We start from the raw sequence: 17,774 nt of genomic DNA, 5'->3' as shown, positions 1-17,774 counted from the left end.
TTTTCAGAACACATCTTTAGTCTTGTATGCCTCAATACGAATAAACCACGCGGAGTGAGGTGGGATGTACAGATGTATCAATATATTCAGTACTGGCAACTCAGAGATTGTACGGAGACGAGAAATTAATTTCATTATTGAAATATACACGAGGGTATGAACTGCAATGCTTTATACGTCGGCATACTTCATGAAACGCGCATGACATTCGTGTAAAATATGCCGGCGTGAAGCGTTGCAATTCATATCCTCATGTATTTTCAAAAACGAAATTAATATTTTATATTTACATTCTATTTTCCTTGCTGTCGGAGAATTCCCAGCCGTTAAAATAATCGTATTATATTTATTAAGATTCATATACATGTAGTTCACATTCATGAGAAAATAAAATTGGTAAGTGTATCGAAGGCTAAAACATTGGAATGGTAAATATCAACCTAATTAAAATCAGACCCCTTGATCTGTTCACATAGACAGATACACCAGTGATTTTAATAAGTAAATATTTGAAGGTGCATATAGACAGATGCCAGGGTTTGAGAGAATTACAAATTCCCCTTCACATGAAAGTAAGCAATATCATACCTATAACTGAATTGTAATATATGAATAGTGTACATGAAATACTTTACCTAAAACTGATTGACGTTTTATTAAATGGATAGGTTTATTGAAAACTCCTTCACTTCTCTAAGGACGTCATCTGCATTATCAGAAGTAGCTGAAGAACCGTAGCTCTAGATCTCTTAGGATAAATAGAAATAGTATCCCCCCATCCCCCCTCAAAGATCTACACTTCTGCAACAATACGTGACGGATGACTGGTCCTTTTAACGTTAAATTGTTTTCTTTCTTGTGTCAAGGTCTCATGCTTCGTGACTTCAGTGAATCCGCCAATCGCACATACTCGAGTTTTCTGGTATAACATTAAATAGCTATAGTGACCCCATTGAAAAACGATTCCAGTATTTATTTCTCAACGTTTAAAAATGTTGACCCGGATCAAAATTTATCATACTGTATTTTTTGTTTTATCATAAACAGACGTTGAAATGTGATCAACGTTACATTTTGATCTTTAATGAGGTCATTTTTAACGCCTACTTCATACCTATGGTCACTATAATGATCAAATTTGCAAATGCAACCTGTATACATGTATATGTCGAATGTTGTCTGACGTGTTTGATGCCAATCATTAGGCCTTCCTTTACATACTGATTTGGGCTACGGATTACTCCGTTAACCAAATGAAGATAAATAACTCACGGCGGGTGTTATCGATCAGCAGGGGATGTTTACTCTTTCTAGGTACTGTTACACTAAAAATTGAACACAATCTAAATATTTCGCATCAGTTTAATCCATGAGTGTAGCATTGAACAGATATTGGAAGACTGACTAAATTTTTGCTTAAAATGCTCTATATACAATGTAGTGTAGATTTACAATGTTCCCAAAGACATGATGTGAGTCAATTAACTTTATCATCGATAAGGTGACAAGCTTAATAATTATACAGAGACAAAAGCTAGAGAGTTCCAGTATACGAAAGTGTGTGTGTGTGGTGTGTGGGGGTGGGGGGGGGGGGGGGGTGAGCTGTCAGAGTCAATTATGTGCAGGTGATTTCATCTATCATTGCTATCATTCAGTTCTACATGCGTCCGACTGGAGTAATACGAGATCTTCATCTCCAGAATGAAATCCCCTCTCAGTAGCTGATTTTTCATACCATCGTTTGACAAAATCTTTACATCGTTGGAGGTTATCCTTCACCGGATGAAAACGCTAGTTTCCGCAAAACTGAAACCATATGGAAACCTTGCGGAAACCTGACGTTGAGGTTTCCCGTATGGTTTACGCCGTGCGTAAACGATTATATAGTTTCCGTCAAGTTTCAGTCTGCGGAAACTGTAGGCTTTGATTCCTAATGGTTTCCGCAATGCTGAAACTTTACAAAAATTCGGAGGTTTTTAAAGTAATAATATGCAATAAATAATTCAAATGCGAATTTAAAAAGCACATAAAAAACTTAAAAATGTAAGTGAGAGAAGAATAGTAAGCACTTTATATACATCATATTGTTATAAGAATTTTTTCAGTTAAACAAAACAGACATGAAATGAGATACAGAAAACAAAGTATATTCCGTGTGTTGTTACGTTTGACAAGCTAGCATGCCTGTGTACTTCAGTTAATCCCTCCGTGTATTTCTTGTTAGTTCCATGTTAATTGCAAGGATTTTCCTCCGTCATGGGAACAATAGAGATAAATACACAAGGTAATTACTGGAAGAATAATGTCCAGCTTTGTCACCGCATAGAAACAAAGATCGAAGTTCATTGTAATTAAAAATAAGTGCATATGTGGGGTTGGGGTTGAATTGAACATAAACCTTCAACTGGAACATTTATATACAGTCATGTATTTACGCAGATTTTACGTTGCATTTGCATTACTAAGAATGTAGATTTTCTTATTTTCATAATTTCAAAACTATGAATACTATAAATTAAGATTTCAAACACTAATACTATAGTCAGGTGGTAGAATTAGACACATATGTCTGCGTATGAAATACGTTCGCACATGCAAGTAATTACATGAAATATGCCAATTGGAATTTTTTTCGAATATGCTCAATTGATTGATTTAGCAATCAATATGTAATTTGCATACATGTATAATTATGCATGCATGTCAATGGGTGTTTTGATTTTATCATATGTTATAATAGTATCAAGGATATACAATGTGATTATAGGCATATATTCTGAAAACTTACGTTGCCCTCTCTACATACAGTGTACATGTAGATTATGACATGTGTACATACATTATTAGTCACAGTACATTTTAGGACATTAACATGTGTAATAATATTAATATTATTTGTTTAAGAACATTTCAATTCAAAGCTTAACTGAATCTGTTAGGTTTTCTAATATATCTTTGAAAAATACAAAATAATTTAACACAATAAGAATCATCGTCTCATAAAACATATGGTGTCAACGGTTTGAGTTTTATCAAGTCCATAAAATTGACCGAAGAAATCCTTCCTAGCCTTTGCGAATTTCGGACAGAAGAAAAAAATAATGGTATGCATCTTATACTTATAATATTCACATGAACATAACGAGGTTGCAGTAATAGATCATTGTTCATAGTACACAATTATGACAAAATCTAATACCTAGATGTACCACCATAAGTGGTAATTTAGCTTGCCGCTTTATTTATGTTTTATAATTTGAGATTGAATGAGCATTTCTAATACCAATAGAAAGGCAGTTGACCTGTAAGGATGTAATGCTTCCTTCATTTTATCGACATCAAATGAATATTTTACGCCTATGGAATCGACTCGTTACAATGCCGGACGACAGGCTTACGAAAAAAAAAAATTTCATGTGGGATATGAAATAATCACACAACATAAATTGGTCAAATACAGTCAAATTCCTTTTTGGATCTCTTGATATGACAGTATATTTCCTAAATCGTATGGTCTGTAACATGAACACAGTGGAAGAAAAACTTCGTCTGGATTTTATGAATGGCTGGAATGAAGAGGTCCATAACGATACAAAACTTAGAACCTACCGACCGTAAAAATATGAGTGATTTTCAAACAGAAAAATATGTAATCATGGATATTCCAAAAAGTCATCGTTCTATACTTGCCTAGTTCAGATGTGGTGTCTTACCTATAAGAATTGAAACAGGACGGTACAAGGGGGAGGCGTTATCGGATAGACTGTGTACTTTATGTTCTTAAGATAGTGTAGAAGATGAATGTCACTTTTTACTTCATTGTTCCTCTTATTCAAAGCTTAGAGTAATCTTTTTTACCAGTATCGGATTTAACCCCACTGTGATCAATATGTCAGATTTAGACAAAACAAAATTTCTATTATTAAATTTCCCAAGACAAACTGCAAAATTCCTGTTCTCCGCATACACCTACAGACAATCTATCATATACCATAATAGTATAAGTCATGCGTAATACATGTACCACTGTATTTATTATTTAATGTGGGGGGGGGGGGGTGTTCTGTTAAAAGTGACATATAGGCCCGATGGGCTGGGTGTTTAAATTCCTATTATTCTGTTTAATGTATTTTTCAATTCTGTAATGTATAAAACACATGTCACTATAATAAACCATTTACTTACTTACTTACTTACTTACATTCCTAGATGTATTTGTGTTCGATTATGCAGATGAGTTTTAAATTACCTCGCATGTTTGTAACATTTGGGCACTAAACTGTATGCGAATATTTGTCGCATATAGTACTTGTTCACAAAATTCAGGACTAGTTAATTTTGGAATCAGCATATCTTATAATATGAATTTAATGCAGTGCAGTTTGAAACCATGCAAAGTTTCACACATTAGAAATGAATTCAGCATTCTAATACAAACATGCACTTATGAACACTTCTCAATTTAAGTTCCTGAAAGTCCATATTGTAACCTGAAAGTCTATTTACTGTTATTTAGAAGTTTGAATCTAAACCTACAACATTTGCAAAATCTGCATCTACTCAACAATACAATTCGATGTGCATTATTTCGACAATAAGTTCTATGAGGATGTATTCTACACAACTCGATCTAGAACTCGGGTATTGGTAGTAAATTAAAGCAAATCTAATTAGATAATATCTTCACCATCTCTATATTATTATAACCCTCAACAATATATATCCATGCACTTTGGAAGTGATATCATACAAATGAACATGATATAAGCATACAATAATGGCAAACTTAGAAGCTCTCTAATGTGTACTGTTGATTTAAAAAAAATTATATTTACGAATTTTTCATTTCATACATATATCACTGTTGCATACATATAGGAAATAGGTTACATGGATATTTTCACACATATTCATTTTGAAATACGAACTCAATAACATAAGGTATACTGTCTACATTTCATATTCATCTTATTCCTTTATGTAAGCATATATATGATGTAAACTTCTTTTTCAGAGAGAGAGAGAGAGAGAGAGAGAGAGAGAGAGAGAGAGAGAGATACATAAGTATTATTTTCTTGGTAACATATTTTGATAACTATAATACATGTACATGTAGATCTAGATATGATTTACAAGTATCTATTGATCAAACCAAACAACACACAAAAAAGAAAAGAAAAGAAAAAGAAAGAAAAAAGAAACACAAACGTATTTGATGAAAAAGTACATATAGACCTACATGTATATACTGATCATGCATAAGAGTTTTCACATATTCTCTGCCAGTGAATTTCATAATCATCATGTCTACAGTTTCTTAGCAGCAAGTACTTCTCAACGTAACTATTTTTCTAATCGCAGATATATGTACTTGCGGACTATTTTGATATTTACAAGAAAAAATATATTGTTTTACTACAAGCAAATCAAATTTTGAATGTCTAACTGTTGATTTTTATTATACATTTGTAGAATCAATATTTTATTTTTACTGACATGCATCCCGACTGATATATTAATTAGAGAAAAAGAAACTTGAGCAATTACTTGAATTTAGTATATAGTTCCTGTGTTTCATCTATCATCTAAGGATTTCAACGTTTTAGTTCAGTAAAAATTGAGACTCCAGTAGTTAATAAAACCACTTTAAATGAAAGTAGATGGTTGAGGGGCACACGTACATGTACATGTGTTTACAAATATCCTTGACAATTGCGAGGCGAAATTAATGTGTTGCTAAGAAAAAAGCAGTTCATTCTTCAAAACATTTCCATGTATTTGGATATCTCACATGCAGAATGTCCAGTCTTGTATATACACTTGCTTTATAGCTCATATTGTGAGAACAGAGAAAAGTCGGGCAGAAGAGGGGCACCTTATAATACCCCATAAAGATGCAGAAGAAAGTTTGTGTGACTGTATGCTACACCGGTATTGAGTTTATTTCATGATTTTTGACGGTGTTGGAAGATCCAAAGATTTTTCTGAGAATAGGAGACGTCTACTGTTTTTGGGCATCATTCAGGTATGTCTTTTAGAGGGTATTGAGTAAAAATTTCTGGAACTTTTTAAAACAATCTTCCATTATGCATCCTCACTGAATATTTTAGTACGAGTCTGTCCATAGCCAATACTGGCAATTGCCGTCTCATTTAAACAATTTTTGACGGGATATCATGTTATCTCTGACTATACAAATTTTCCTTTTCTCATAAAAGAGCAATGATATTTAATATTCATTTCATAATCACAACAGAACACATCAAAACATGCTTGATATTCACCTTTTAGAATTTTAAATACAAAAAAAAAAAAAAAAATAATAATAAAAAAAATATCCTGTCCCGATTCGGAAACAGAACGTTATCTAACCTATTCTTTCTCTCTATATATCATTGTAGGTATTTCCGGTGTTGACTTGAAACATTTTCATTCACGATGTTGCGGATTCATCATTGCATGTGCATGGGGTAGTGCATATGTTATGTGTGGCCTTTTAAACGATAAATCTATGGATTAAAGGATGAACAGGTCGATGTAGGGATATTCATTCTAATGATAAGGAAATACGAAATGCAAGGACAACCTCCAAGCATGAAGTATGCCTTATACAAACAATGATGGGATGTTCCAGTAAGTGGTGAAAGGTTTTACATATAACGTTTGATTTTGTGTTGTGATTACAAGGTCCTTATAGAGGGCGAAGCCCTCTCACGGCCCGAAGGGCCGTGAGAGCGGAGCTCTCCCTATAGGTAACACGTATATACATGTTTAAAAGGAAAATATGGGAAAATAATGAAAAATTAAACCATACCTATGGAACTTGAAAAGTTTGGTACCAATGGCGTCGATTCGAATATTACCGCGTGGACATGTATTCTTCCATTTTGAATCTCGTCTACCCTAGTTCACGTCGTTCTGAGATGTTACATAAAATCCGTAAAAACCTGTAAATCTTATTTCCTTAATCATATATAATCACTCCACGATTAACGCCATGTTTTTTGTTTTGGTTCAAACGCTGTAAATTTGCTAAATAACGACGCTGAATATGACGTCACAATGTACTGTTTACATCGATTGCGTTATATTTCCCGCGTTCAATATATAGGCGGATCAAATGTCCAAAATTGGGATGCTTTGATACAGCTCCGTCCGCGTGCTAACTTCGGGTTATTTTTGTCCTGTTTTGGATATAGATACTAATGCCAAAACTTTTTTGCTTCGCCCTCAAACACGGTCACGCCGTAAAACATATTATAGATCTAGTTTATGTGAAATTTGAAATGGTTTTGCATTGTAGTCTTTGAGAAATTTAGTGGGGGGGGGGGGGGGGGGGTATTACGTATAATAGAGGGCAAAGCCCTCTCACGGCCCAAAGGGCCGTGAGAGCGGAGCTCTCCCTCTAGGTAACACATATATACATGTTTAAAAGGAAAATATAGGAAAACAATGAAAAATTAAACCATACCTATGGAACTTGAAAATTTTGGTACTAATGGCGTCGATTCGAATACTATCGCGTGGACATGTATTCCTCCATTTTGAATCTCGTCTACCCTAGTTCACGTCGTTCTGAGATGTTACATAAAATTCGTAAAAGCATGTAAATCTTATTTTCTTAATCATATATAACAGGGTTGCAAATAATTTTAAAAATCCAGGGGCCATGTGGGCTCCTAACTTAACAAGTTTTACTAGCCCACATTGATATTTTGGGGCCCACATTTTCAATGAAATGTTGAAAGCAATAACAAAGAAGAAAAAAACCTTTTTACATGATGTTTTAATTTAATTGAACTCAGTTTCCATTTCCAATTCCTGCAATCTCTCAAATACTCTCTCTTCATCCTCACTAGCAATGTTTGCTGCCTCTGATTTCTGAACCGGTTTCTGCAACTGTTCTTCAATTTCTTTTGATCTAACATGCATTTTTGATTCCTCGTGTTTCACAATTGCGTCTATTTTATAAGATTGACAACCCTTAATAAAACTTGATTTAGGATCACTACTATGACAATGTTTACTGCACCATTTACATATCATACCCGCTTCGGTATTGAGCAGCCATGTTCTATTCTCTGTCCATTTTGCACTAAAATTTCTTGCTCTTTTCCTGTCATACTCAACGAAGTACTCCTTGCGGTCTGCTTTTCTTTTTTCTACTGGGTTAGGTACCCCCTGTATAAATTTCCACATCGTGAATCTAATCGCGCGTCTTCTTATGACGTTGATCCAATGAACAGTCTGTCTCTAGAAAACGTTTTATCGGTAGCAAATAGTGAAAACGAAAGTGCATTTAAAAGTAGAGTCAAACCCCGGTCGGGTTCCGGAAAAGTCCGACAAAATTTTTACTCGCCATGTGGGCGATAAGATCCTTAAGATTTTGTCGCCCACAGATAAAATTACTCGCATTTGCGAGTGGGCGAGTGGTTATTTGCAACCCTGTATAATCACTCCACCATTAACGCCATGTTTGTTGTTGTGGTTCAAACGCTATGTTTGTAAATTTGCTAAATAACGACGCTGAATATGACGTCACAATGTACTGTTTACATCAATTGCGTTATATTTCCCGCGTTCAATATATAGGCGGATCAAATATCCAAAATTAGGATGCTTTGATACAGCTCCGTCCTCGTGCTAACCGGGTTGTTTTCGTTCTGTTTTGGATATAGATACTAATGCCAAAATTTATTTGCTTCGCCCTCAAACACGGTCACGCCGTAAAACATATTACTGTATACAGTATTGTATGTAGGGACCAAATGATATTACGACTATTGCATATTAGCCATACAAATATCTACAAACTATTTCCAGTTAACCATCCGAATTTTTTAGTCCTAGAAATAGTTTTTATTCTCAATTATGGTGCAGCATCAAATTAAAGATGAGAAGTAAATCCTGTGCCAATCCCTCAGCATTAGAAGTGAAAGGCACAGGTGTTTTAGGCACGACATTAAAACCAAAGGCCCCATATCACGGTAGGTACTGGCACGATGAAGAACCCTCACTGCTACACAGCTAAGTTAAGGCTAATCCCCCCAAAAGTCTCAGTGCTGTACATAAATGTACCTTCAAGTTGAACAATGCACTTCACTCCATACCATACAATGTCACAATGAAAAAGTAAGTCACAACGCACAGGACTATATATTCATATCATTGGGAAAATGTTGCAATATTTTAGCTGTATTGACCAAGGCTATCAAGTTCTAAGCTGTATACAAATTTGTTTAAATTTTTCTGTCATATGATATATTTTTCTCTTTGGTATTGTAACAATTTCAAATTTTCAGTATAGAACATGTGCAAAGATATTATTCATATGATTGATTGATTGATGTTTTCCGCCACACTCAACAATTTTTAGGTCACCTGAATTCATTCAGGTGACCTATTGCTATCTGTTTTTGTCCGTCGTCGTGTGTTAACATTTGAACATTTTCAGCTTCTTCTCTGAAACCCCTGAACCAATTTCAACCAATTTTGGCATATAGCATCTGTGGGTGAAGGGGAACAAAAATTGTGAAATTCGTGGTCCCTGCCCCCCTGGGGCCTGAGGGGGTGGGGCAAAAACCATCAAAATGAGTGTAATTTTAAAAAATCTTCTTCTTTACTCCTGGACATCAAGAAGCCAAACTGTGGTCATAATTATAATGAGCATTGAGCCCTCTACCAAAATTGTGAAATTCATGGCCCCTGGGGCAGGGGTTCTTGTGTTAGGGTGGGGCTCTATTGGTCATATAGTGAAAATGTAGAAATTCTTTGAAAATCTTCTCTGTCTTTGGGTATTAAGTAGACAAACTAATAGCGTGGTAATGATGAGCAAGGATGCCTCTTTATACCCCCCGCAACAAGTTGTGGGGGGGGGGGGGGGGGGGTATACTGGAATCGAGTTGTCCGTCCGTCCGTCTGTAGACGCAATGGTTTCCGGGCTCTAAAGCATTATCCTTTCCACCTACCGTCACCATATCATATATATGGACTACCCATGGGATGAAGATGTTCCCTATCGATTTTGGGGTCAAAAGGTCAAAGGTCAAGCACACTGGACATCAAAGTAGCAATATGGTTTCCGGGCTCTAAAGTGTTATCCTTTCCACCTACAGTCACCATATCATACATATGGACTACCCATAGGATGAAGATGTTCCCTTTCGATTTTAGGGTCAAAAGGTCAAAGGTCAAGTGCACTGGACATTGAAGTAGCAGTATGGTTTCCGGGCTCTAAAGCGTTATCCTTTCCACCTACAGTCACCATATCATACATATGGACTACCCATGGGATGAAGATGATTCCTATCGATTTTGGGGTCAAAAGGTCAAAGGTCAAGCGCACTGGACATTGAAGTAGCAATATGGTTTCCGGGCTCTAAAGCGTTATCCTTTCCACCTACAGCCACCATATCATATATATGGACTACTAATGGGATGAAGATGATCCCTATCGATTTTGGGGTCAAAAGGTCAAAGGTCAAGTGCACTGGACATTGAAGTAGCAATATGGTTTCCGGGCTCTAAAGCGTTATCCTTTCCACCTACAGTCACCATATCATACATATGGACTACCCATGGGATGAAGATGTTCCCTATCGACTTTGGGGTCAAAAAGTCAAAGGTCATGTGCACTGGACATCGAAGTAGCAACACTCAGAAAAGAGGTAGTTTATACCTATTACCAACACCCTTTGGGAGATTGGGGTAAGCGGGGGGTATTCTTAGTGAGCATTGCTTACAGTACCTCTTGTTAAAAATTGTGAAATTCATGGCCCCTGGATCAGGGGTTCTGGTGCTAGGGTGGGGCTCTATAAGTCATATAGTGAAAATGCATTATTTCTTTGAAAATCTTCTTCTCTGTCCTTGGGTATTAAGCAGACAAACCAATAGCATGATTATGATGAGCAAGGATGCCTCTTTCAAAATTGTGAAATTTATGGCCCCTGGGTCAGGGGTTCTGGTATTAGGGTGGGGTCCTATTGATCATATAGTGAAAATGCATTTTATTTCTTTGAAAATCTTCTCCTCTGCTGCTGGGTATTAAGTAGACAAACTAATAGTATGATAATGATGATCAAGGATGCTTCTTTCAAAACTGAAATTTATGGCCCCTGGGTCAGGGGTTCTGGTGCAAAGGCGGGGCTGACCACATAGTTATTCAATGTTTCTTCCATCCAAAAGTAAAATTCTTATATTTAAACACAAACCTAATTCAAACATTGGAAGGTTGTTACATGATACTCAGGTGACCTATAAAGCCCCTGGGCCTCTTGTTCAGTTATATGGTGGCGCCCAGTTTTTATTGGTGGAAGAGAGAACCCAGATACAATGTACCTGGGAAGAGACCACCGACCTTCCGAAAGTATACTGGGAAACTTTCTCACTTAACGGCATGAGCGGGATTGGAACCCACGCCAACAGAGGTGAGAGGCCGCGTGATTTTGAGCTCGATGCTCTAACCACTCGGCCACGGAGGCCCCTTATTATTCATATGATATTATAACGTTGAAATCACCCGTAATCTATACATATAGTTTGTATTAATCCGAAATATTTGACGTTTTCCTGGCTTTTGATATTTACTGTGCCAGGAAAACGTCAGAATCGGCACCATTACGTAAACTGGAATCGTTTTATTGATTAATTATGAGTTTAACATTGAATTCGACTCCAAAGTATTTAGAATAGGCCCGAGAATGCCGCCTCCAAAAGGAGGCGGTGAATTTCCAGTTTACGTAATGGAACCGGTTCTGACGTTTTCCTGGCACGGTAAATATCAAAGTCATAAAAAAGCCAGAAAAACATCAGATACTTTGGACTAAGTGTGTATATGCTCATTGTATGTAAATAATGCAAAGGTTCAAGGACATCTGCTAAATTACTATAATATTAAAAAGTATTTCACCCCTCCCTCTACATAATAGACACCCACTTTATTAGATAATATAGAGAAAAGAAGAAAATTCAGATTTTATACACTGTATTAATTTTACTTATAATATTAACATAAATTAAGTGTCCATTTTCATCATTTCAGGAAAAAAAAGTTTTGTTTGTAGCAAGTGTCATTCACTTCAATGCAGTCTTCAATACAGTTCCACATTTTTTGACATACTGTAGTTCAATTTTTATTTGCCCCACAATACAATAAAATTACTCTGTTGTTTCAGTCAGGTCTATAAAATTAGACATTTTTCATCTTTTTAAAATAAAGGCTTTTAGGGGGTACTCTACAGCATGATAATGGCCGTCCTTTTAAACCATGTATGAAAATATAAATATTAGCAATATATGTCTTCTCCTTTTGGTTTTCATTGCCTAGCTGAGTAACTTAATGGGTTAGCACGTCGACTGCTGTGCTGTACATCACGGGTAGGAATTTGGCAGGGGTTTTAATTTTTTTTTTCCTCGATTACTTTTTACTAAAACAGCATTTTTTGACTAAAGAAAGTAAATTTAAAAGTTTTCAATTTCAAAATGTACATATCCTCCATTTTCATCCTCATCAAATTTCTCTGGTGTAGCATTCCTTCTTAATTGACACCCATCTGTTGACAAAAATAACTTTTGTCATCAATGTCTTTTCTCATAAAAATAAAATCCACCACCCAACCTACATTTTTTTGGTGACCCTGGATATTAATTAATCTACTCACTTGCTATTGTCTGTCTAACTGATGAATTAAGGTACTCTAATGCATTGAGTTAGACCACTAGAAAGGTAGTAGTTCTGAAATCTAACACATAAACTGGTGTATAGTCATAATGATCTTGGTGGCCTCTAGTCAAATAATGTGTCCTGTATTATATAATTTTCTTTGAAATTGTCAGATGTCTGCTAGTTTTTTATGTAATCATGTGCATATAGATAAACACATGCATTTATAAACAATGTCACATGTACACAAAATAAATCTAATTAAAATTACTGTACCAAAAACACTACCAGCAATAAAATTTGCTATTTTAGAATCCCGAAATGATCTTGTACATGTAAATGCATGCAGTGGTGGATCCACGATTTGTTAAAGGGGAGATAGGGCTCCAGGGTTTTGAGGCTTTTTAGGTAACTTGTAAGGTTTATTCTAGTTATAAATACATGTACAACATAATAGAATTATTATATGATAATAAGTAATGGATTTGCTTATCTTCATGTGCTTGTGTGTATATATATATATATATACATTATGTCAAATCCTTTACCACTATTTCTTTTATTAGCTCACCTGAACTGAAAGCTCAAGTGAGCTTTTCCGATCGACTGTTGTCCTTCATCTGTCCATCTGTAAACTCTTTACATTTTTACATCCTTGGGTGAAGGGCTTTTAAGTTTGTTCAAATGAAGGGTCATGTCCCCTTCAAAGGGGGAAATAATCACAAAAATGCAAAAAATAGGGTGGGGTCATTTAAAAATCTTCTTCTCAAGAACCACTGGGCCAGAAGAGCTGAAATTTACCTGAAAGCTTCCTGACATATTGCAGATTCACGTTTGTTCAAATCATGGCCCCCGGGGGTAGGATGGGGCCACAAGGGGGATCAAAATTTTACATACAAATATATAGGGAAAAACTTTAAAAATCTTCTTCTCAAGAACCACTAAGCCAGAAAAGCTGAGATTTACATGAAAGCTTCCTGACATAATGCAGATTCAAGTTTGTTCAAATCATGGGCCCCGGGTGTTGGATGGGGCCACAAATGGGGATCAAAGTTTTACATACAAATATATAGTTAAAATCTTCTTCTCAATAATCACTGAGTCAGAAAAGCTGATATTTACAAGAAAATTTTCTGACATAGTGCAGATTCAAGTTTGTTCAAATCATGGCCTCTGGGGGTAAGATGGGGCCACAAGGGGATCAAAGTTTTACATACAAATATATAGTTAAAATCTTCTCAATAACCACTGAGTCAGAAAAGCTGATATTTACAAGAAAACTTTCTGACATAGTGCAGATTCAAGTTTGTTCAAATCATGGCCCCCGGAGGTAGGATGGGGCCACAAGTGGGGGAGGGTCAAAGTTTTACATACAAATATAGGAAAAATCTTTAAAAATCTTCTTCTCAAGAACCATTGGGCCAAAGAAGTTGACATTTACATGAAGGCTTTCTGACGTAGTGTAGATTCAAGTTTGCAAAAATCGTGGCCTCCAGGGGTAGTTGGGGCCATAATAGGGACTAAGGTTTTACATGCAAATATATATGGAAAGTCTTCAAATATGGGCCAAGGTGACTCAGGTGAGCGATGTGGCCCATGGGCCTCTTGTTAGTTCATAATACAATGCTTTTTGAGAAATAATCAGATATCAACCTACATACTTGAATTTTGACTCTGATCCTTGTTTTTATTACTTTTCTCTAACTTTAAATTCTAGGAACATCAAACATTTGCTAAACACTGACTTGCTTTAAAAAAATTGTTATTGCTATTCTAAGTTACTAAATCGAAAGATACAGAGACACAAAACATTTACTCATGAATTCACTTTTAAAAAAATCCAGTGAGAGATCAATTGAAGGGATCTGAAGACCCTTAAACCTGGTTATTGCCCTTGAATGTCTGCAGTTTTTTGTTTGAGCGCTGACTCTTCTCAAATACAGTAGATGTTTTGTGACCTTATATAGAACTTTGAATTCTTGTCAACTCCAGTTACCATCCCTTTAATTTTATGTTTTGACTTGAATATCTTTGATACTATGACATGTACTCAGTTTAGGTTTTCTTAATTCTGGTTCTTACTCTTTCGACCTTGAATTTAGGGTCAAAGGTCAAGGCCATACATATATTTTTTAATGTTTGCATTTTTCAAACAAATTGAGCATTTTTAAGTTAAAGTCACCTCTCTTTTACAAAGCACTATGATACGATCTCTTAGAGGTTGTGTTTAGTCTCCTACCAACAAAATGGATGGGGACTTTAGGTTTACACTCCGTCCGTCAGTCTGTCAGATCAGTTTTAAGCACTTTTTTCTCTGTTCTTACAGATATACATTTGATATTTAGTACATTGCTTTGCCATAATAAGTTACAAATCTAGTTTGAATTTTATCTCAGTCTGTTGTACATCAAACTTGGTGCTCAAGTACATTGTAAGGAGTAGGTGACCTCCATTGATTTTGATGTAGCATGGTCAAAGATCAAGTGTCAAACTGGACACAGGAATATACTGTCTGCTCAATATCTTGAGAATCCTTTGTTTGACAGACATCAAACTTAGTACACCGGTACATCCTAAAATGTAGATGACCCTTAGTGATTTTGAGGTCACATGGTCAAAGGTCAAACTGGACATAGGAAGATACTGACCACTCAATATCTTGAGAACTCTTTACTTGACAGACATCAATCTTGGTACATTGGTACATCTTAAGAAGTAGATGACCCTTAGTGATCTTGAGGTCACATGGTCAAAAGTCAAACTGGACATAGGAAGATACTGACCACTCAATATCTTGAGAACCCTTTGCTTGACAGACATCAAACTTGGTACACTGGTACATCTTAAGAAGTAGATGACCTGTAGTGATTTCGAAATCACATGGTCAAAGGTCAAACTAGAAATAGGAAGATACTGACCACTCAATATCTTGAGAACCCTTTGCTTGACAGACATCAAACTTGCTACACTGGTACATCTTAAGATAAATTACCCTTAGTGATTTTGAGGTCACATGGTCAAAGGTCAAACTGGACATAGGAAGATACTGACCACTCAATATCTCGAGAACCCTTTGCTTGGCAGACATCAAACTTGGTACACTGGTACATCCTAAGAAGTAGATGACTCCAAGGGATTTTGAGGTCACATGGTCAAAGGGCAAATTGGACATAGGAAGATACTAACCACTCAATATCTTGAGAACCCTTTGCTTGACAGACATCAAACTTGGTACACTGGTACATCTTAAGAGGTAATGACCTTTAGTGATTTTGAGGTCACATGGTCAAAGGTCAAACTGGACATAGAAAATACTGACCACTCAATATCTTGAGAACCCTTTGCTTGACAGACGTGAAATAAACTGGATATAGTAATATATTGTCTCCTATACTTTAAGAATTATTTGATTGATTGACACCAAACTTGGTACACTGGCAAAGCATAAGGAGTAGATGACCCATATTGATTTTTAGGTCACATAGTCAATCCACTCCTGACATATGAAGATATTGTCTTCTCAATATTTTGAATTGGTGATACTACTATAAAATTAGATGATGCATGTATATAACCCTTTTCAATTTTGCACCATGGGGGCATATATGTTTTACAAACATCTCTTGTTTGGAATTGAATTAATAGTTTTGAAATTTATGTTGCGGATACATTTTTGGATTCTGTACTCATTGATGTTTGGGGAACATCTGTAAAGATCCCAATTGAGAATTATATAACAATTTATTTTCATAGAAATTAGGTTTGTGTGAAGGACAGTCAGATATAATATGAAATTTACTGTATAATAAGAAGTGTTAGTACACATGATGTGTTAAACAAGATACTGAGTGCTAGAATGACATTTCTTTGGATTCTATGCAGAAGTATCCTATATACGAATATTGCTAGTATAAGTTCACCATATATATATATACAGTATAAGATCGTTATAATTCATTGCACATCTTTTTACAGAAACTAAAGAGTCGAAAGGCCCAGCTGGAGAGAGATTCCCATTTCTCGACCAAGGACAAAAAAAAAGATTAAAAAGGTGCTGACTAAGGAGGCAACGTCTCCAGAAGTAACGGATGATGAGGAAGCCACCCAGAGGAAGGTCTTACCATTTATATGGGAGTCATCCCTGCTGCGTAATGTTAAGTGCAACCTGGACAGAGAGTATGCTGAATCTTTGCAACTTCAATCAAAGAGACAAAAAGCCAAGGCCATTAGAAGTAGAACGGAAATGACTATGACCCCACCATCTAGGAGCATTCAAGAGTGGGCCGTTTCGTCTACTTATAAATGATGCTATTACTGTTAATAGTTATATTTAATTTCCTCATTTCTAGCTCACCTGAGCCAAAGGCTCAAGGTCACAATTAATAATATTATACCGTTATAACCAGTTTTTATGAAATTTTAATAATGCTGTTGAAGGAGAATTGCAATTTTTCGGATGTTTATATTTGATACTGTTTAAGTATGTCTAGCATCTTAAAAAGTGTGATGACCTATCTATTTCATTTGATAATTTATTAATTTTAACTTTAATAAATTGAAATAAATGCATTTTCGATACTTTTATCAGAGAACATTGCAAGTATGGAGTTACCTTGATATATTTATACAGATTTGTTCTGCTTTAGTTCTAGTATATCAGTATTATTACATCAAGTTCATTTGTGTGAATATTATAATATTTAAGAATGAATAAAACTGTCAAATTGTGGCTTGTATTCTCTGTACAGTAGAAGGTCTTTGAGCATCAAGTTGGAAACTTGATATCAAATGCATGTATGCAGAAACCATTTGCATATCAGTAGCTTATGCATGTGGAAACTTGACGTAAACTTTGTGGAAACTTGACGTAAACCATATATAAACCAATATAGTTTATGTATGCGTAAACTTATGATAAACCATATATGCATGATGATGGATTACGCCTGCAGAAACTTATGATAAACCATATGTATGTCAATGGTTTATGGCTGCGTAAACTCGCGGAAACTTGAGGTTTCAGCAAGTTTCCGTTGCGGAAACCATATGGATTCGTGGACACCCTAAGTTTCCGGAGTGCGGAATCTTGCTGAAACTTGAAGTTTCCAAGCGG

The 17,774-nt window shown here is 35.7% G+C and overlaps 1 long non-coding RNA gene across 1 annotated transcript; it reads left to right on the top strand.

The window, feature by feature from the left end:
* Positions 1–6,003: 6,003 nt before the first annotated feature.
* LOC125655833 (uncharacterized) lies at positions 6,004–17,390 on the top strand. The gene is made up of 2 exons (XR_008796436.1): positions 6,004–6,633; positions 16,637–17,390. It is a non-coding gene; the product is annotated as an uncharacterized LOC125655833 (long non-coding RNA).
* The last annotated feature ends 384 nt before the right edge of the window (positions 17,391–17,774 follow it).

Source organism: Ostrea edulis, chromosome 7 (genome assembly GCF_947568905.1).
Source record: "Ostrea edulis chromosome 7, xbOstEdul1.1, whole genome shotgun sequence".
In the NCBI taxonomy this organism is placed as follows: domain Eukaryota; kingdom Metazoa; phylum Mollusca; class Bivalvia; order Ostreida; family Ostreidae; genus Ostrea; species Ostrea edulis.
The sequence above is the reverse complement of the archived record's forward strand: the minus strand, read 5'-3'. Positions and strand labels throughout refer to the sequence as shown.